This window comes from Drosophila hydei, unplaced genomic scaffold (genome assembly GCF_003285905.1).
Source record: "Drosophila hydei strain 15085-1641.00,03,60 unplaced genomic scaffold, DhydRS2 tig00000063-arrow-pilon, whole genome shotgun sequence".
Taxonomy (NCBI): Eukaryota; Metazoa; Arthropoda; class Insecta; order Diptera; family Drosophilidae; genus Drosophila; species Drosophila hydei.
In genome coordinates this window covers 5154543-5176966 of record NW_022045657.1, presented here as the reverse complement: position 1 = coordinate 5176966, position 22424 = coordinate 5154543, and the positions used below count along the sequence as shown (strand labels likewise).

Sequence of the window (22424 nt, the reverse complement as noted above, 5' to 3'; positions counted from 1 at the left end):
GCACCTCATATATCAGACAGCTGTCTGTGCAGGGAGTCATAGCCCCTGGATAGGCGAATGTATCTTTGCACCTAATATGAATCTGTGCAAATGCAGCTGTTGCGGCTGTCAAACGCACAATGCACACAGATTCCAAAAACAAACTTTTTGGCAAAAGATTTTTGGCAAAAAATAATTGAATGAAACTCACAAAAAGTTTCGCTTTGATGAGCAACAGCTCAGAAATATAATATAACAAATTCAAAATGGCTGACCACAAAAAAACTTACCCTCATTTTGTGTACATCATTTTAAGGGTTTGTTCGAGTCGTAGCCGCAGCGCAAGCCGTATCCTAATGGGGTGGGTTTTCTAACGAGGCAGCAGCAGCTGCTTGCTCAAAGCTATATTGCTTCAAGCCCAAATACCACACAAAAGCCAGCTGAATCAAGTACGACCATTCGGTACATGGTGCTAAAGAAGTCCGTGCATAGCGACATTTTGCACAGGTCAGATATTTGTTAGAAGTATATGAACCGGTTAGGTAGCTGTGCATATGGTTACCCACTATATATATATATATATATATATATATATATATATTCATATATATATATGTGTGTGTGTATATAGCTATATATATGTATATGCATTAAAAATGCGCACTGCGTTCGCCAACCTCAAATTACAGACAACATTACATGAAAACACCGCACACGCACATTTTGTGTGTGCGTGTGTGTGTGTTTTGTATTCGCACTCGGCTGCGGATCGTTAATTTAAAATTTTGCCATTTTTAGTTTAAGTAGAAAAGGTCAAAAGATAAATGCTGTGAAAGTCTGAACGAATCGATAAGGTGCTACTTGCTTAAATACATCAAATATCTCCTAAGCCATTTGATAGTTACTCTTTGTTCCATTAAGCATTGTATTCTGTATTCTAAGATTAAGTTGCCTAAAGAGTAGCAGGACACTAATCTGTAAGTATTTCATCAATAAAAAGAAGCACACAAATACAAATTTTGCTAATGCATTTTAATTTCCAACCAGTTAAAGAAGTTATTAATTAAAATAATTAAATATACCAGGATCAGAACTGAGAGGAACAAAAAACAACAGCTGTGATAAATTAAGTTCATCACTTTTATGGAGATTATTCAATTCTTTTCTCGTTTATATTATATTACAAAAATACTTATTATAATATACAAATTTTTAAAATAATTGTAACTTATATTTTAATCATTGAAAACCCCTTTAGGCTACGACAAAATATATAAATAAATTGTAAAAAGTCTATATATTTTTAAATATTCGTTTTTCAATTAGCTCCACATACGCTGCAGCTTTTTACATGAGGCTGCGAATATTTCTATTAATTTAATTATACAACAAATATTTTAAATTTCATTAGCAAAAGTGCAGCCATATCAGAATATCAACTCAAAGATATTGCCTCTTTTGTGTAGGGCGCACGTTCAATTCAGAAGTTCCACAACGCACAAAGCAACCACAGACTAACAAACATGCCGTAGCGCACACAGACACACACGCACACACACACATACACGTGCACGGCAACTACCAGTTAGAGTCGGGGCTCAGCCATGGAAAGAGAAATTGAAAGCCACATTAAAAAAAGTGCCAGCCCACAAAAACCAAAAGCAGTTGAGTAAATTATATACGCCAACGATAACAACAATAACAAAAACAACATCCACACACATATATATATGTGTTTTATATATAGATATGCCCATATACAAAGGTCCATGTACAGTAAATTATATTATATGCGGCCAAGTGTGTACTAAATAAGGTAATTTGTGTGTACACCAGCCAACGGCTACCAACAACAGCAACAGCAGCAGCAACAGCAAACAACGTCAACATCAACATCAACGCGCGGCAGGCAAAAACAAAAATTCATTAAAATGAAAAATGAAATTCAACATTTTTTGAAGTGTGGGGCTTTTTGGGGCCTTTCTGACCCGCCAGCTGGTTAAATTTTCGCAATTTTACCCAAACGTCAAATAATTTTTCCGCTTGATGTATGCGACTGACGCCAACGCAGCCCAACAGACTAGGAGCTCTATATATAGAAATACAACATGCCCACCCAAATATATATGTATATTCAGCTTTGACAGAATGAGTGGAGAGTCAACTATAACAACAACATAACTGCTAAATATTTTACAATTTAAATGTTGGCTCTAAACATTTCCAGAATACATTTAATTGAATAGAAAGCCAAGAATTTTCTAGATTGTTTTATGTGACTATGTAACAAAAAGAAGAGGAATTGAAAATTCATTAAAATAGAAAACGTTGAAACGTTTCAACTATAACTTTATATTTATTAATAAATCTTTAGCCCAACATGTAAAACTCACCAAATTTATTACCTCGAAACTAAGTTAGTTTTCTTCGCCTCCAATAATAGCTTATGCTTAGTATATTAGCACCTAGATTACGTATCTTGTATATGAAAGGAAAATAAAAATATTAAAATATTAATAGATACATTTGTTTATTTTTATGTTTATTTTCCATAAATTACAAAATTGATTGAAAGTTAAATTTTATAAGTCTATGTAATAAGTCGTACGATTTCCCTTTAAACGATCAACAATTATCAACGTGCTTCAGCTAAGACAGAACAACAGTCAGTAACTAGCCTCAGATTCAAGCTTGCGTTCTCTTGCTTTTCTTCTCTTCGACAACTTATCTACCGAGAACTGAGAACAAGCTAAATTTGTTTCTATATTAATGTAAATAATGTTAAATTTAAATTTAAAGATTTTAATATTTTTTCTTAAATTTAAATATTTTTCTAAAGAGTAAGTAAATGTAAAACAAAATTCATTTTTTAATCTTAATGCATATTATTTTCTGATATTTATATATGCAGCAGTTGCTTTATGTGTCGATACCATTGACACCATTCACTTCAATATATAAATCACACAAAATCCACGTTCAATTCACATAAAGCGGCTGAAACGTGGGCAATACCCATCGATAATATGTTAATTAAATCGGGCAAACAGCTGATTTTCGACCAACGACCAACGACAACATTTGGACACCATATTCACACACACACACACTTAGCGATATGACGTCATAATGTAAACATCATAAAAATGCCGAAAAAAAGGTGGAAATAAAAAACACCAACAAAAAACATGTATAAGTAAAAAATGCAATAAAATAAAACACTTAAACAGCAGTGTAAATGACACGGACCAACAAAAGCAAATTGCAATTAAAAAAAATATATAAAAATGGCAACAATGACATTGACAATGTCAATGAACGATGCAATGAGCAAAAATAAAAATGGAAACAAAAATAAAAAATATATATATAAATGAGAGCAACAATAACAAACAGCCGAAAACGAAGCGCATGCCACGTGCCGCTGCATGCAGACGTATCAAGGACGCAGCACAGCCGGCAATTATCATAAGCAGCAACACATACACATGTGTGTGTGTGACTGCCAAAAAAAGAGTAAACTAAAAAAATTAAAAATGGTTTTAAAAAATGCCTGGACTGCATGCGAACGTTTCAGGGGCAACTCCCAGTCGCGGTCTGGTCACTTGTTCGCGATAGGGCGAAGGACTCGCTAGGCATTTCATTTAATGCCAATTACGTGTATGAGCCGCATTAACCAGCTCGCACACGCCTCCCTTGCCACACCCACACACAAGCAAACAAACACTTTCGCCTGTTGCGAATGGCCGAAAAAAAAAAAACTCAAATATATCGAAAGCGTAGTAAATTCATCGTCAGCCTGAAAGTATGCAAGGGCAAGCTGCTAGCTAGATATGACAGAAAATGCCGATGAATATCAATTTGCATGATGTTAACACTGATCGTATGTAATGATAGATGTAGAGACGTCACCATTGTCATGCTCAGTTCCTCTATCTGCTAATCTCCTAACCATCAAGAAACCTTTTGTAGTTAATCTCTATTGATATAGATATGATCAATGGACAACTTAATTTGGAATACATCAATGCATATTGTATTCATCACTGAATATAAATATTTAAATATAATCAAGCATAGCAATTTATTGTAGATACTAAGAGATTTTCTCTTAAAAGTGCACAAAGTTAAACAAATCCAATTTTGTAATTAGCATAATATTTACTTTACCTAGAGAAAACGTAAAGAAAGAATTGTTGTTCTTGACTCGCATAAGTTAATACAAATTACATTTATTTTATTTTTAAGTCTTGTTAAATTTGTTAATTTGTTAAATCAATAAATGTGTATTGCCATCAGCTGGGTGTCTGACTAAAACTAAATACTAGTACCACGGATAGCTCTGAAACGCATTTATATGCATTATAGATCTAAAAAAGGTTTTATACACTGACTCAAGTCAGCTATTCATCTTATGCAAATTTTTGAAATGCACTTGAGTACTAATCCATAGATACAGAGTAGTATTTATGAAAAAGATAATTACCTACTCGAAAAACTACAGACACATGCGAGAGAAGCATCTATGATTCGCGGCAATTGTTCGCATTTTATTGAATAATAGCAGCTAATGGCACTTAGAGTGCTGGGATTTATCGCCCATCCCTAGCTGGAGGGAACTTAATTTAATTTTTTTGTTGCATGCACAGTTTATTGCACTTAATGAAACATGAGAGCGACGGTCGACGCGTGGGCAGCGGGACAACGGGACAACGGGTCGTTTGTCCTGTCCCAGGACCGTCTGCCACATGCGATGATGTATGGGGACGCGGATACCGCAATGACAACGTCAGTTGCCACTCCCTACTCGCTGGCACTCGGCACGCTTAAAATACAACGAAAAAAATATTGCTCATACGCCACGTTGGACAATGCAGCAACAGCATCAGCGCGCCCAATGTCCTCGTCCTTCACCTAGAATTATTTTTGTGGATTTATTTTTACTCTTTGCAACACTCTTTACATAATATGCAATTTTCATTTGGGTGCCGAAAAAATAAAACCAAAACAAAGAACTCGCCTGCATTACGCATGTGTCAGTATGCGAGTGAATGAGTTGGACGAGTGTGCGTCTCTGTGTGTATATTTGCGTGTGTGAGTATAAGTGCGTATTTCATCAATGTACGCATTAATAAGCCACACAGGCATCTGGGCGCCGGGTGCCCAGGTCTCTGGCCAAGGCCCAAGCCAATGCCAATGCTGACGCTGATGCTGATGCTGCTGCTGTTACTGACGAAAGTGAAAGTGTATGGATGATGTCCAAAAAAAGAAAGCAAATAAAGTGAAGCGCTCTGCCAAAAATAAATATAATTGCAGTCAAAAAACGAAAAAAGAAGCAACGTATGCGAATGGAGCGCCGGAAAACGAAAACGAAAAGTCGTCGACATTAATCGACTTGAAATTGGTTTAATTCATATTTAAATGTACGCCGCTGGACAGGCAAGTGCCAGTCTGTTTGGATAGGGTGGAGTCGCGTCTCTTGCCAGCTGTTGCTGTTGCTGCTGCTGCTACTGCTAGGTTGGAAGCAACAGTTGCTTTGTGTGGCTTTTCCGTTCCATAACTCAATTAAATGGTTATTTATGGCAAATCAAATTTAACCGCTCCCGTTTATGGCTAACATTGAATGGCGAACAAACCTCGCTGGGTCACCTGTCAAAAAAAGGTACCCCCACACACCCACTTAATTATGCACATATTGGCCTGGATATACATTATTATTTATATTTTCCAAATATAATTGACCAGGCAGGTTCAGTCCGCCCTCGCTTTGAACGCTTTATAATTCAATATTGATAATTCGTTTAATTTTACTAAAGGAATATAAAGTATTCGCAATATGAAATTTATAGCACTTAATTTATTTAACATAAGAGTTCAACTATTATAAGAGTATCAAAATGCATAAAATATTTAGAGTAAATACAGATTAGCTGCATCAGCTGCCAAGTCAAAGGACCCAATCAGTCAGACAACTGCGTTCACAAAATTCGTATTTACTTATTCTGAGCGAGTGATGCAAAAGTTGTTACAAGCTAATAGTTTGTTTAATTAAATATTATTGCCGCTAGGTCGTGGGTAAAATATACTATAGCTTATGAATATGAAACAAATGCTTATTTACATGCAACAAAAAATGGGTTTTATCATTATAGACGCCATTCGATTTTCGAAGTGGGATGTAAGTTTGACGAACAGAACCATTATTTGCATAAAAATTTCAACAATTTGCAATCGTTGCTCTAGTCACATCAAATAGATTATTAAATATAGCAGCATTGCCATCTCAAATTAATGAACCTCTAAGAAACCCCCTTTATATAAAATGATTGAATATTCTTGACTATTTAAGCTTCTGCACTTTAATATTTAAATAATTTTTCATGCATTCTCTGAAATAATGCAAGAAGCACAAGAAATGCCTCCCAACATCGCAGTTAATTAACTTATTTTTAAAGAATTCAATTATTTTGCTCTTTTCAGAAACAACATAATCAATCTGTATCCAAGGAGCAGCCCTCTTCTCTCTTCAATCGATAGCGTCAATAATGCTTGAGTGCTGTGTCAATAAGCAGAAGAGAAAGATATATATGTATTTGCATACATATATCCTTGACATTATAGAAAAGCAAGAAAAAAATGTTTACAAAATGACGTAAATTATTTCATTAGTTGAAGCGAGAGAGGAAAAGGACGCTTGGCTTGACTGAGCGCTGCTATCTGGTTCTTTTTTCTCATTTGTGCACAGTTTTAATCAGCAAAAGGCATTCATCTTGTTTGCCAAACTAATTTTTTATCTTGCCAGTCGCAGCTGCAGTGCTCGACTGCTAGCCACAGGGGAGCGGAGGATGGACGCCGTTCGCAACGCGTCTTTCAAGCAGCGGGACAAGGAGTTACATATGTGCTTATCTAGTATGTATGATGTGGTGTGCGCACGCTGGTCCCCGAAGAAATGCACAGAGCCATGTACAAGCAAACCTTACCACACATAGTATGGAAAATGCACAAAAAAAGGAAGCTGCCAAGTAAATGGCAAAAACTTTTAACGCCCTCGTCCTGGGCAGCAGCAGCTGCTGACTCCCCGCCTCCCATTCGCACTCGCATTTATTATACTAACAGTAAAAAATTACTTTTGCCTGCTAAAAACCCAGCCAGGACGAACGTTTCCAAGGGAATTGCACGGCAGGCAGCCGTGGTAGCAATGTTGGCAAATGGAAAAAGGACATTCGTTATGCTTAAGCAGAAGAATACGAAACTGTACTTGACAGCGCCCAGAACGCCCAGAGCACAGTTCTGCTCCCACTGCCAACAGTCAGCTAAACTAATAGCAAAAGGGAGCAGCGATATTATATATATATATACCTATACCTACATTTATATGTATATATAAATATATATGTAAGCCAAACAAAAAAAAATAAAAGCAAAAACCCAGAGCAATGGCCAACTGCACGAAGCAAGCAAGCAGCTTCTTGGCCAGCCAAAGGGTTTGTCCTTGTCTGTTCGCCTGGCTCTATGTGTGTGTGTGTGAGTTTTGTTGCCAGCTCGTTGGCTCGTTGCTTGGCTGTGGGGTTGTTTGCTGCTGGGCAAAAGTAAAATGGCGTCGCCTTAATTTATTTTAAGTGGTTGATGGTTTTAACTTGCAGCAGGCAAAAGAAAATGCTTTTAAAGCTCACTTTTTGTAGCTCATAGATGGAGCTAGAGCGTGAGCCCATAGAGGGGCTAACTGGAGAATAGGGCATGGAAAAGTTGCTCGCTCTCTCGACCACAGGCCTGCAAACGTGTAACCGAAGTTGGCCCATTATCCTGTAGGACAGTCTACTAGCCAGCCTGGCTGGCTTTGTCTTTTCTATAAACCATTATGCAAATAGCTTCACTGGTTACCCGAAAAAGAAGCAACTCGACCCGAGTACAAGTCAAATTTATAGCCGACTTAACAATTTGCACAACTTTGCTGGAGCCAGAGCCACAGACACAGAGACAGAGCCATTGCCGGCGGCTGCAGCAAGGCAAACCCAAACAAAAACTACAGGAGAAATCTCGAAAAATTGCAAAAACGATTAAATATAGGCAAGCAGCAACAACAGCAACAACAACAAAAACAACAATGCCAAGCAGACGAGTCCTGAAGCCGCACACGGACCTGAAATGAAAGCAAACGAATACAAATTAAAATCGTCCCCTTAAGTTGGCTGGCTGCTCGGTGGCGCCATAAAAAGGATGCCCCTGCTCAGACAGACAATCCAGTTCAGTTCAGGCCAGTTCAGTCCAACCAGTTGGTTCCGAACCCATTCACAGCCAGCCCAGCCGCCCATTTCTTATACGGCATCGACCGTTTTATGCATAGGGGAGTCATTATATTGAATTGAACGTAAAAGCGCAGATAAAATGTGCAACAAAAGGACCAGCAGCAGGACGCTGCCAAGCCAAGTATGTTGACTCGCAATCTCGTTGGCCCGATGCAGTTAAGTGGGCCAGCCTCAGCACCAGCATCAGCAACAACAGGCGCCATCGTCAACCTCGCTCGCTTGCTAGTCGAAAAGCCAGTAAAGCAATTGAGGCCTCAGACACTTAAAATGTAAGCCAAAGGCCGCCCCTGTGGACGTGCATATAGATGTGTGTGTGTGTGTGTTTGTTTGCCCAGTGTTCATAGCTGTCAGCTATAAGACACACGCCTGAGCGCCCAGCAGCTGCGATTGAGTTGCCTGCCTTGGCAGACAGCCTAGGCCAGACGATAGGCAGCAGAAAGGATAACTGGATAACTCCATGTATGTCTGGCAAATGTGTAACGAGACAAAATGCTTGTCAATAGGGTGACTCATGGTAAAGAAAGAAATATTTAGTAAGGTGAAAATATTTAACTTACGTGTTTAATATTTTCTTATCACAAATATCTCAAGATACAATTGAAATTTTAGATTTTTAGTTATATCATAATTTATTTTTGGAAAACAATTATTGAAATTATTTTAAAACTATTATTTATTTTAAGATTTATTTATTAATAAAAAATAAATATTTGACCGAATATATTTTTTTAAAATGTTGCAATTTAATATAAATAAAAATATAAAAAAATAAAAATATCATGCACCAAAGGTCAATTTTTTAATAGGCGCTGTTTAAACAAACATTAACAAAAACTTAAATAAGAATAATTAAAAATAAAAATAAAAAATAATTAATAAAAAATAACAAAATAGAAATAATTGTTTTTCAGAGAAGCTTAACAAAATTGATTTTACAAATTACAAAACTAAGTCAAAATTTCACATTGTATGTCGAATAATATAAATCTAAAATCATATTCTTGAATGTTAATTGATAAATTGATATTCATAAGTAATAAGATCTTTATGTTTTTTAAAACACAAAATGTACTTATACTGATATGCGTAACTCAATAAAAAAATTATAAAACAACCCATAAATTAAAATGTTTCTATTGATATTCCCAGGCGTGCATCATGGCACAAGAAGTCGCTCCTCTAAGGCTTGCAGCCACATGTTTCTATAAATAATTTAAACTACATTTGAATATTCAAAAATCATTTACTTGAAACACCCTTGCAGCGTTCTTCACATTCATTACTCTGCCCACCTGCGACCACACTTACCTGTCACCTGATACGTGTATATATTGAAGTAACTGTGTGCTTCCTCTTGATCTCAATACACCGAAATGCCTTCCAGCTTGACAGAGACTGCTTCGGCCAACCTTTGTTTCATATCCTGCCCAAGCATCACTTCCTTGCATCCTCCCTCTTTCTCTCCCTCTCTTCCTGGTTATCTTCGTTTAACTTTCTACCACGTTTCACTCGTTATCTTTGTGTTGTCTGTGCTTTTTTTTGAATGCTTCTGCTTTCTGTGTTTGCATTTTTGAGCAAATCAAGTGAAATTACATTTTTCTATGGCATGCTCTTAATGTTATTTGCATACGTATCCTGCAGGCTGCAATATTTACAAATGAATTTGGAAGGGGCGCCAGCCTGAGCTTCAGGCAGATAGCTCCCCATGCCAACCACTTTCGAGCCGAACCAAACTAACTACGTTTGCAGAAATTCTTTCATATCCTTTTCAACCGTCGTTACATGCCCTCAAAGTGCCATTTTGTCACTGGTGCCATTCCGACTACCCCAACGATTGCCTACCCTGACCACCGGCAGTCCCAGCCTGCTTCACCTCTTGAACTGCTGTTCGTGCTGTTCCCACTTCATTTGCCTGTCATTTGCATTTTCTTCTCTCCTTTTACATTTTTTCTATTTTCTTTTTTTTTACATTAATATTTGTTTTCGTTTGATAATTTTCCTTTGCTGCCTTTTATACTTTTAAGTGCACAGCTCCAGCCGGGGCACCCCCACCTCGGCGCCTCAACGCCTCGTCTCCCTCCCACTCACAGGCGTTTGACTGGCTAGTTTCTCGTTCACTTGCTATCTCTTTCGCTCAATTTCCTTTGTCGTTTCGTCTTATTGGACCACACAGACGCTGCAAGCAAGAAATAAAAAGGAAATGGCAAAAAAAAAACTAAAAAAAGGAACTATGTTCGCCGCATTTAAATGTGCTCCGCCCCTTTTCTATTTAAAAAATGTAAAACATTTGCTTTGGCTCGCCAAGGCTTTGGCCAGCTTCCTCCGTCCTGTTTGCTCTGCTGTTTACTCTTTCTTTTAATTTATTTTATATCGCTGCCTCCTTCTTGTGCGTGACAGCTGTAGCAGCATCCGGTCTTCCGCCTGGCTTGAGGTCGTGCACCGCGTCGTTGTCGTCGTCGTCAGAACGCCTTACACAAGCTTCCTGCCAATAAGATTGCCGCAGCAGCAGCAGCTGCTACCCGAATTGGTAGGGAAAGGCAGAGCTAGGATGGCTTTTAATTGAAAGTTGTCATGCAATTTAGAAAAATGGCAACGCGATACAAGAAACGAACTACAAGCACGAGGCGGTCAGTTGAATGCCAAAGGAATTACTATTAAGCAAATGCTGGAATGCTTGTTGAACTGAAGGGGACTTCTAAGTGGAGAACTGTTACAACTTTTGTAAAATGTTGAAAATAACCAGAATAAGCTTTACTTTCAGTTTGGAGATAAAATGCCACAAATATCAAGTGAGTCGGGCTACATTTCATTAGCATTTACATTAATTAATAAGCATTCATTAAACATCATAATCATGCTCTAATATATATATATATATATGTGCTTGTTGTTGCCTTATCTGCAAAATAATATCCATAATGCATGCCTTAATGCATAAAGAAAGGCTTATTAATATAATTACATTACCATTATACAGTTACCCACAAGCAAGTCGCATAATATCGAATAATTCATTGTTCGTGCGAATCACGCAACTCAAATTAACCCCTTAGCGTATTGAGGCGCTCAGACCAGAGCTTCACAGTTTTTTTGCTGTGAAGCAAATTAAGAGAGCAATTTGCACTGCTTCGCGGTTTATCCGCATGCACTGCTTTGCGTGCACCCTAACAGCGCCATCTGTGAGCAGCTAGCAATGACGAATCAATGCACTGCTTCTTGCACTGCCGTTTATCCGAAAGAGGAGCCACCCCAAATAAAGCAGCATCCGACGAAAAAACGGGTTTGCCGTTTCTCTGTTAGGATTTTAACCCCTTTGCAATGCAGACACGTAGACAAGATGAAAGGCTGATCATCCCTTGACCCGAGACTGGACCCAATCGACTGTTATCCAGTTTCAGGCAATGAAAAATCCTGAGAAAATGTTGATATTTCATGCAGCATCTTCAGGTTATTTCACTCATTTTTCTGCCTAACTTTGTCTTAGTTCAAAGGTTACTGACCAGCAGCAAAATGAGAAGCAGCAACAGCAGCAGCATTATCTCAAGGACCCGTTTAGAGGCATCTCTAACCAGTTGCCAAGCATCGGAGCCTGGGAAAGTTGCGAGATGCCAAGTCTGGACAGGAACAAGTTGTAGACCAATTAAATTGGAATTCCAACAAAGAATACTTTTCTGTTACATTTGTGTTTAATTTTTTTTTGTTTTCGTCTTTATAAATAAATGCATGCTTTGCCGTATTCATTTTGCTCATTGCATTTAAATATGTGCAAAAGTTTTCGGGCTTGGCAGCCAAAGTTCTGCAGAAAATATTCTAATGAGCTACAAAGTTTGAGCAGCTGGCCAGAGAAAGTGGAACGACCGGCCTAGCTTCCTGCATAGACGGTAAGCTGCACTCCGTATATCCTTCCACTGTCAAATCAAATAAATTTCCAAGTGGAGTTCGTTTTGCCTTTTGTTTTCGCTAGATTCAAGAAACTTTCAGCCCTGCAGTCAGCCGAATTTCAATGCAAACAAACACACACACATACAGATTTTCGAGTCGACTCAAAGACAAGTTGTTGGCAATTAGGCATTAATATTAATATGAGTTCCACGTTACAGCCTCACATAAGCTCCTATCAGCAGGATTCAGATTCCCGCACAGCTCAGCTCACGTGTCTTGGCCAGGTGAACGACGAAGCGAGTGAGCGACGCGACTAATTAGTTTTGGGAGCCTTTGCCTAGTGGCATTTGCAATGTAGCAGCAACACATTGCCCTACCTGGGCCCCACCACGTGGTCCAGTGGTTATCGCCATCGCCATCGTCATCGTCATCATATCAGGGCCAACAGCATCAGTAAAGTTTATTATGCAAAATACGGCGCGTTGCTTGCTGGCAAGCAAGCAAATGAAGCACATTCAACGGTAACCAAATGCGGCAAGGATGTGGCCAAGGATGGCCAATTGCCAGCGAGGAATATTTGATAAGTTGCAGGCCAGTCAAGCCCAAGCTCCACTACATAAAGTATCATATTTAATATTTATGGCGACGCAAATGCGCAAAGTGTGGTCTGCTGCTACTGCTACTGCTGCTCCTGCTACTTCTCAATATATATTTAGAGCTCGGCACATGGCGGCCACTAATATCGAACTATAACCCCCAGCCCAACCAATAAATCCAGTTGGCGCAACCTGTGAGCGCTGCCAAGGCGGCTAGCCCTCGGCAGCAACTGCTGCTGCTCCTCCTAGTTGTTGTTTGTTTGTTGGTAATTATAATTCGCCAAACTCGTGCGCAAAATAAATTAAGAAAAATTCAAAGTTTGTAAATGGGCAGCTGGGCTGTACTTTATATACTTTGCCATCCTTCAAGTCCTGCCAACAACAACAACTAGTTGGCTGGCAATTGCATTTTCGCCTGCATGCAAATAATATTGCAATGATGTCGACGTCGACGCCGACGACGACGACGAGGAAAACTTTTATTGAACTTGGAAGTTCAACATTTTGCAGCTTGTGTGGCCAACCCCATTTTTATTTTTATTTATTTTTTTTTTGCCATGTTGGGCCCGAAGCTCTTGCTAAGGCACAACATTTTTCCATGCTGGTAAAAGTTAACTATGAAAACCAAAGGAAGTTAACTGCTGAAATTAGTAAAAGTGCAGAAAAGTTGATGAATTCGCAAAGCAGTGAGAGCCGGACTATGAGCAGCAGCAGGTGGGCGCTACAAGTGGGGCGACTTAAATAATAGTAATTTTAATTTAACTAATAGTAATTTTAATTTTAATTCCAATACATAAATAAATAACAAGACTAAAATGTGGCTTTTCCAGTAAAACATTATGTATAAATATTACATTATGTATAAATATATAAGTACATGCATATAAATTATATATAAAAATATCTTTATATAAAAAAATATTATATATAAAAAGAAAAAACCTTATAAAAAAAATTGTATACTAATCATATAATCTGACATAAAAAATAATAATAATAATAAAAATATTATTTTTAATTCACTTAGAATTCCAGAAAAGTATTAAAAAATTAGATTATACAATTATGCAAGATAAAAAATAAATAAATAAATAAAATGAAAACAGATTAATGAAATATTTTTATTTTTGTAGGAATGTACAATAAATATCAATAAAATTAAGAATAATATTTATTTTTGTATTATTACTTTATCATTTGTATCATTTTGCTTGTTTAATTATCAATTAAGTAAGAAACTGCGTAAGATATTAAACAGAATTATTAAATATAGGCCGTGGCGGGTAATCTTTGGAGCGCTCCTGCTTATCGCCTGGCCACAGAATGCCGCCCGCTGCTAGCAGGCGACCCATTGACATTTTGCCAAACTTGATGTTGATGTTGAAATTTTTCATCAAGTTGCATAAAAATAACATTGAAAAACATTTTTGCAGCGACAACAACAACAACAATAAGAACGAAAATTGTGATGAAAACAAACTGTGAGGAAAACTCATCTAAAATGCATAAAATTTGAGTTGATGAACTGTCGGGCGGAGCAGACAAGTGAGCGCGGGTGTAGTAGCAATCAACTGCAAGCTGCTGGCAAAGGATGTGAAGGAATAGCAGTAGCAGGAGTGCAAGTAGTCTCATCAGATGACTTATGGCATGGACAGACAGACAGACGGACGGACGGGGAGATAGAGTTATGAGTGACGCAGCCCTAAAACAACTTATTGGCCAATGCAATGCTGCCAATTGCAAGGGCAAGTGCGGAGAAAATGCGATGGTAAATTTGTGAATAATTCAGAAATCAATTTCGAATAGCCTGCAGACAATAGCTGAAGCCAAAAGCGCACACATTAATGCACACAGGATGCAAGGACGAGCCAGACAATTGAATAGATGGCAACATGGCAGCTAACATGGCAGGCTGGCAGCCGAACAAGAAGAATTTAGAGTATGCGACTGTGCGAGCTTTGGCTTTATAAATAAATAAAGGCAGTTGAAATAAATGCAAAAGGACTTGGCACTCAGGGCGGAGTTCGCTCCGGCGACGAAGGACATGTGCATGCTTCAACAACACAATGCAAAAAACCCAAAGAAACCAGATATTAAGAGCAAGAAATAGAAAATGCGAATGTCTGAGCAGCCAGGCAGGCATCATGTAGACACATACACACAAGGATGAGACGTGCGAAGGACAACATTTGAGCAGTGCTAGAGGAGTGATGCTGTCTAGCCATAAGCAAACATATATGCACAGACTCACACACACACACACATGGACATGGATTGCCAAATTTCTTGTTTTATTTCGACATTTTATTGTCCGCAAATTCCTACCCAGCCTCCAGGCCATGCTCGGCTCCTTACTGAAGATGCGCTAAAGTGAACGTTGCCAAGGGCAATGACAACGTCGACCAAGACGCAGACGGAGCCATTGCCGTAGTCGAAGTCGCAGCTAGAGCTGCCCATCACCAGCAACATCATGTTGCCAAATTAAAGTTTTCAATTAAAATTTTGCCATTGTTGTCGTTGGGCTTGTCGTTGAAGCAGGATAAGACCAGAGTCCTTTGCTGCCAGCCAAACGAAGAATCATGAGAAATAGAAGACATGCGTTGAAAGTACAGAGTAAAAACAGACACTGGCATTTGAATTTCGGCACTTGAATTTCTTCAACTTGAAACCTTTGAGACTATACTATAAATATTTAATATAAATAAATAAATTGTATAGAACAAAACAGCTCTTAGCTGGTACATCTATATTTACATTCAATACAACAAAACATAAGGGAAAAACCAAAGCCTTAAGATGGAGTATGGACTCTACTCCTATACACATCTTGTAAACAAAAAAGAAATCAATTATTTTAAATAAAACAGCCTATTATAATCATTGATAAATTCATGACAGCCTTTAGGAAATCGAGAAACGTTTCATTAAAATATTTCAATTCGTCCGATTACGTAAAATATTCGATATTTTGTTCCTGTGCCCACTCCCTCAATGCCCAACTCTCATTCTGCTGGCTGGCCAGAAACAACTCAAGCAACAGTCCCAGCTATCGGGCCTGGCTGAAACTCCTAAAGCTCCAGCTCAACCCCCGGAACTTCGCTTCGGAATATCAAATTGGGGGTGGATTTAAAACAATCTGAATTTTAAGGAGTTGGGTGCGAAATCTAGGCAGGCGATAAGTTTTTATGTCTTGAGCTGATGGCGTAGAAAAGTTTTTGTGAAACTACAAACACACACACACAGAGACGCACACACCCGCTCACCCTCTCAATGGATTCAATTTTGTTCGTTGGGGGTTGATTGCCCTAAGAAGAAACTGAACGGGGAATATGGCCGCAAAACTTTAATGCGGGTGTGTGAGTGCATGTTAGTGGGTGGGTATGGGTGGTTGGGGGTGTGTGTGTGCGCTTGATACACACTTACAGCGTGGTGCTGCTTCTGAGTTGCCTTGAAGACACATGCTCCGACTATCGAAAGCGGACCGAAAGACTGCCACAACCGTTGTTAGAGACCTTTTGCTTTGGGGGTTGCGCACCATGGAACTTAGTTTGCAGAAAAGATAATGATGTTGCCTTAAACTTTGCCAAATAAATAATAGTAGTAGTTTTTTCCCGTGTCCATATACACTAACATTGCCCTTTCTCTTACTGCATTTGTCTCTTGTCTGTTTCAGTTGCTGTCTGCCTGTAAGCTAAGGTTATTATCTTTCAAGTTTTGTTGGCCGCTTTTAGTATCTCCAGTGGTTGTTGTTGCTGTTGTTGCTGCTGTTGGCTCTATGTTGCTCTTTACACGCAACCAGGCACAACAACATGGCCGAGCCGTAAAGGGACCCAAGGCCTTAAGCTTATAATTAATTGCATGTTTGGTCGAGACGAAATAATCCTTTGTACAAAAATAACACCCAGCCCAATGGCTCCCCATTCCCAGCTTCAGGTCCAACCGACACATCTTATGTGCGACCAAGCGGCTGTATATACATGTGTATGCGTGTGTGTATGTGTGTGTATATGTGCGTATGCGTGTGTGCCCCTTTTACCATAGTTTTAGCAGCTCCCAAAGTTTTGTTACATGCCTTTTGGGAAATTTACAGGCAAATGAATGTTATCATAACTCAGCCACACCCCACGCCGCCTTAAAGCCTACGCCCACTTTAGGTTAGTCATACATGCATATATCGCTGAACTAACATTTCTGCAGCCCATTTACCTTTCAGCAGGCATTTCAAATTTTGAAATTTTATTAAAATTGATGAATATGCCGCTAATTAATGAAATGCTGTCTGCTTAGTGCAACAACAACAGCAGCAACTCTCATCAAAAACGGACTGGCTAATGTAACTTTTGTCCCACTAATTCGCATTGATTCATGAGTTGCCCCACACGTCGGATTCCACATTATGAAGATTAATGATGTTCCATTGTGAGGCTTCTGTCATTAAAAGCGGCAAAAAAAGAGTTTAAATTGTATCAAAATCATTTTTTGCTAACTTTATTGACATCAACTGCTTTCAATCTTAATTACTCAACATATTCTATTTTATAAATAGGAAACTTGCATGCATTCACAATAATTAATAATATATATAACTTAATCTTAGAAACAAGATTTTTACTAACATTTATAGGTGACTTCATAGCTATATGGCCATGAGAAAACAAATATTTTGTGTGAATACTAAAATAATAGAGCAAAAGAAACCATTAAATTGATCTACGACTTAAGAACTAAATATATGCCATATGCGAATACGTTAAAAAAGCATCACAAACACAGTGACAGTGTACAGATGAGAGCAGGGGCATACATTGCTGGATTTCCAATGGCAAATCGGGCTGGATATATTATTAACACATTATTTGCTGTATTTATTTAGGATATTTAATGTTTATGTTTAAGTTTTAACTTTTTATTGACACTCATTTGGTCAACATATTCAAATAAAATAAAAAATAAATAACAAATAATAATAAAAATAAAAATAACTAAATAATCAAAAATTTCAATAACTAACAAAAAAAATAAATATGAAAAATACATAAGCAACTAAATAAATTCAGAAATAATTAAATAAAAAAAATTAACATATAAACATATAAATTAATAGACACATAAATAAATATTAAAAATAAAAAAATTAATTAAATTATTTTAAAATAGATTTTCGATTCGGTTTCACTTTCAAATATATCAGACTTGCCACTTATTTTATGTACCTCTTAGGAAAAGTTATAAATACTTATATCAATACATATTATTGGGATAAGGTTAGTATCTTCCAGAATATAGAATTATCTTTAATGAATGCCAGAAGAATTATACATCAGGAAACAACTGAATAATCAGCGTATCCTTATTGCTCAGCATTTTAAATGTTGTAAACATAAATTAAAAAGAAAGGAATATATTGGAATATCTAAACTGCAATAAAAATAGGTTTCAGTTTATGTTTCAGATGTTCCTGCACCTGGCATCTTCTACGTTCAATCAACCCCTTGCAGAAACGGAACATCTCTTCAGCTCTGGGCATCGTCCGGTCAGAGGTCACTTTTGCGAAGATTTTCTCACAGTTTTTTCGGAACGTTTTTAACTCTTTTAGGAGCAACTGGACAAGCGGGTTGGACCACAACCCCAGACCGATGCCTTCTGGGATGCTGTGGGAAAAGATGTTGTCCAGTTGTGGAATATCATCCGTCGTGTGGGAAAGTGCCTATCAAGCGAAGGCAAAAAGTTGGCCACAATCAAATTCTAAATACTAGCATTAATCAGGGCTCCAAGTCATGCCATAAATAAGGGGAGCCAACTCAAGCAGTCCTGGGTAACCCCTTATCTTATGGCCAAAGCTCTGGGCAACGAAATAAATTGCCAAAATTTTGCCTGGCACATAAAGAAGCAGCTCCCCAGAAACTTTTCCAACAAAAAGAGCCAAATTTGGTCAGCAACAATTTGAGTGCATCTTACCCCTGCACTGCACAGCCGCCTGGCCCATATCTTGTCATTGCACAAGAACTATTCAAACTTTCGGTCATGGCATAATACCTCGAACAATCTAATGGCCAGGCCAGCACAAGAGCTCAGCACGTACAGAATTTAATGTCCCGCAGTGGTACTTGAGAAAAAGTAGTTGGCTGTTGCCCATGGATGTTAGCCGGCGCTGAAGCAGCATGATTGCAGTAGGAGGCTGAAGCTAAGAACTTTTACTTTGCAGCCGGACAGTAACAGGACCCCAGTCTCAAAAATGCCAGCCAACCGAGCAAACTTTTGCCAAAGCAAAAAGTTTCAGCTGCACAAAGAAATATACACAGAAATATGTATAAGTTGAGTAGTATATAATAAAATAAAACAAGATAATGAATGAGGATAATTGCGAAAATACAAATGCTCTAACTGTGCCAGATATTGTAAAATTCAATTTACTTGTGTGAAACCAAACGATAATTATAAGGCATTAATTTTATCAATTATTGTGATTGCAAAGGTAGCTTTGAAATATTATAAATAAAAGTTTGATAAATAAATGTATTTATTTAATAATCATTTAATAAGCATTGCATGCTATCATCCAAGAGCAGTTATCGTCGAGTTAAATAGCTATACAGACTTATAATAGGCGAATAGAAAATATCTGAAATTTTACTTAAATTTAAATTAAAAATTTAAGCTAATAATTTTGACTGTTCCAATGAAACCTACAGAAAATATAAAAAATTTAGCATTTATAAAATAAGTCAAGTTATATTTTAATAATAATAATATTATTATAATAATAATAATTCAATCAATACAATTTTAAGATTTGCAACTTTAGGATTAAAAAATTAATTCTATGTACATATATTATATATGGACTGACCTCTACCAAGTTCACAGATCAAAAGATAATAACTTTTAATTTTAGTACTTATAAAGCATTTATATTTATATTTATATTTATATTTATATTTATATTTATATTTATATTTATATTTATATTTATATTTATATTTATATTTATATTTATATTTATATTTATATTTATATTTATATTATATTTATATTTATATTTATATTTATATTTATATTTATATTTATATTTATATTTATATTTATATTTATATTTATATTTATATTTATATTTATATTTATATTTATATTTATATTTATATTTATATTTATATTTATATTTATATTTATATTTATATTTATATTTATATTTATATTTATATTTATATTTATATTTATATTTATATTTATATTTATATTTATATTTATATTTCTGCAAAATAATTCGATATTAACTTAATCATATTCTGTTACAGTCTTTAATACATATAAGAAACATATTTAATATTTAAGCTGTACACAACGGTTAGGGATTTCGCAAATACTCGGCTAAGAGTATTAGCAGCAAGTGTATTTGTTTGGCTGGCACCCATAGGAGCCGAGCCAAGAACAAGTATGGACGTTGGGGGACAATGGCAAGAAAACTTTCTCGTTCTGGGAACAGCAGGCGTTGGTTAGAAAACGGAGTCGAAATTTAATAGAAAATGTTCTTGTCGGAATTTTCATTTATAAATTCGTAGCACAGCCAGAGACGAAGCGGGAAAGTGAAAAGTTAAGAGGACAAGGCACTGCCCAACTATTTGCAGCAATGGCAGCAACATTCCAAGAAGTTTTGGCCCAGTAAGTGGGGACGTGGGTGCTGTACATGGATTCTAAATGCTTTTCATGTACATGTCGTTTTTGTGCCTTTTGCTTATGATTTATAGCAACGAACCGGGAAGATCTCAGCAGCCAACCCAAGCGTCGTTGTCGCCATTTAAGTGGAAAACTATACGTAGAGAGTGTAGGTATGGGTTGTATGGGCTCTCTGTCTGCATAACAATATTCACACACACGCATTTGCATAGTGCTTAAGTATTGGTACAAACATTTCATAGCTGAATGCTTTTAATGTTATACTTTTGATGTTGACCGCACGCATAATAGATTGATAAATGGAGCTTGGGGCCATGCTGGTGCTTCTTGTGTTATTGACATGCCATTTAGAACACATTGCCTGGACTAAGGCGTATAAACTATAAATACATTACTGCTTTTAGCTTCCAGCTTAAGGCAGACTTACGAAAAGTTTTTCGGCTTTCGACTACAGACTCTGGCGAATGCCCTCATCAAAGTCAATTTAATTAATGAACGCACTCAGCGCTGACCCGACAGGGTTAAGGAAAATCAATACTCGAAAATGCCACGCATGCTGCCCAGCTCATCTTGTCGAGCCATGACGACATCAATTAGAACACATCATCTTGAACGCCTCCAAAAGTGCCAACATAGGAGGTACAGTACACACACACAGACGAAGCCCGTGTGGCTATAAGAAAAGGCGTGGTTGTGTACCTTCCCACACACACACACACGCACAAACAAAGGAAACTGGTTTTCGTTGTTGGTATGCGAAAACTCACCCCCGAAATATATGTAAAGATGAAGCTGTTTCGCTTGCCCGTTAGCCCGCCTGTTTCTAATAAGAAACTGACGCCATTTTGAATTTGTGAGCAACCCCTGCTTAGGAGCGGAAGGAATATCAAGCAGAGGCAAGCATGTTTCTTATTTATGACATTTTTATGCTAATGGAATTTACGTGTGTATCTCTGAGTATGAGTGTGTGCCTGTGAGTGTGTGTGGGGGTATCATGCATGTATGCAAACGCATCCTGGGGGATTTAGGCATAAAGACGACACGCATCTGATAAGAAAATACTGCGGGCACTTCGTTTAGTCCGTATGAAAATACATGGAACGTGTATATAACAGAATGTTTGTGTATATTAGGTAAAATTGCTAATGCCTGAGCATTGATGAATTGAATAAAATTAATAATTAATAAATATTTAAGACATAATACTTCTAGCTTAGTTTATTTATAGTTAATTTTATGCCAACTTCTGTTTTAGTACATAACTAATGTGAAATAGTTAACAATTATTATTTCTTGCTTCAAAATTTAAAGTCTAATTTTATCAAGAAAAGTTAACAACTCCAACTTTCGTGTCATTCAAGGACTACTCTTGCAGCACAACGAACTTTATGCTTATCGCCCACATGGTGCTTGTGACCGGCTTGTCTCTTTATGGGTCTGCTCTGGCCAGCTGGTAAAGGAGCGCAAAAGCCCGATAAACTCTTTTAATGCGTATACCGAACATAAAAGAATCCTTGTGTTTGACATAATTATGAAAAGGAAACAAATGTGCCACGCACACAGGCATACACAACAGGACTTTCATAGCACACGCGCACAACTTGAAACAAAAGGACTTCTTTTCATATAATGATAAAAATATAAATATAACAACCAAAAAAAAAGAAAAACAAAAACAATGTACGAATGTGTGCCACAGAATGCCAAATGTAGAAGCAGCAGCACGCACTGCAAGGTGGAAGGACAAAAGAAGGACACTCACACATACCAACGGATCAGCAGACAGTATGTCTTAAAAGCTAATGCTAAAGCTGTAGGTGATAGCCGATCTGGTATCTGGCTCTGTGCTTGGCAGCTTCTATGGAGGCGCCACCAGGACACGCCTAGACCTCAAACGACAAACGCCCCCAGTTAAAGAAAGACCCTAAACACTTTCTGCCTCTGTCTCAACTCTCTCTAAATCTTATTCTACATGGACATTCCGGAA

At 37.4% G+C, this 22424-nt stretch overlaps 1 long non-coding RNA gene across 1 annotated transcript; it reads left to right on the top strand.

The window, feature by feature from the left end:
• The first annotated feature begins 20252 nt into the window (after nt 1-20252).
• Nucleotides 20253-21524, top strand: LOC115482796. Its single transcript, XR_003944134.1, has 3 exons — nt 20253-20422; nt 20509-20585; nt 20892-21524. It is a non-coding gene; the product is annotated as an uncharacterized LOC115482796 (long non-coding RNA).
• The last annotated feature ends 900 nt before the right edge of the window (nt 21525-22424 follow it).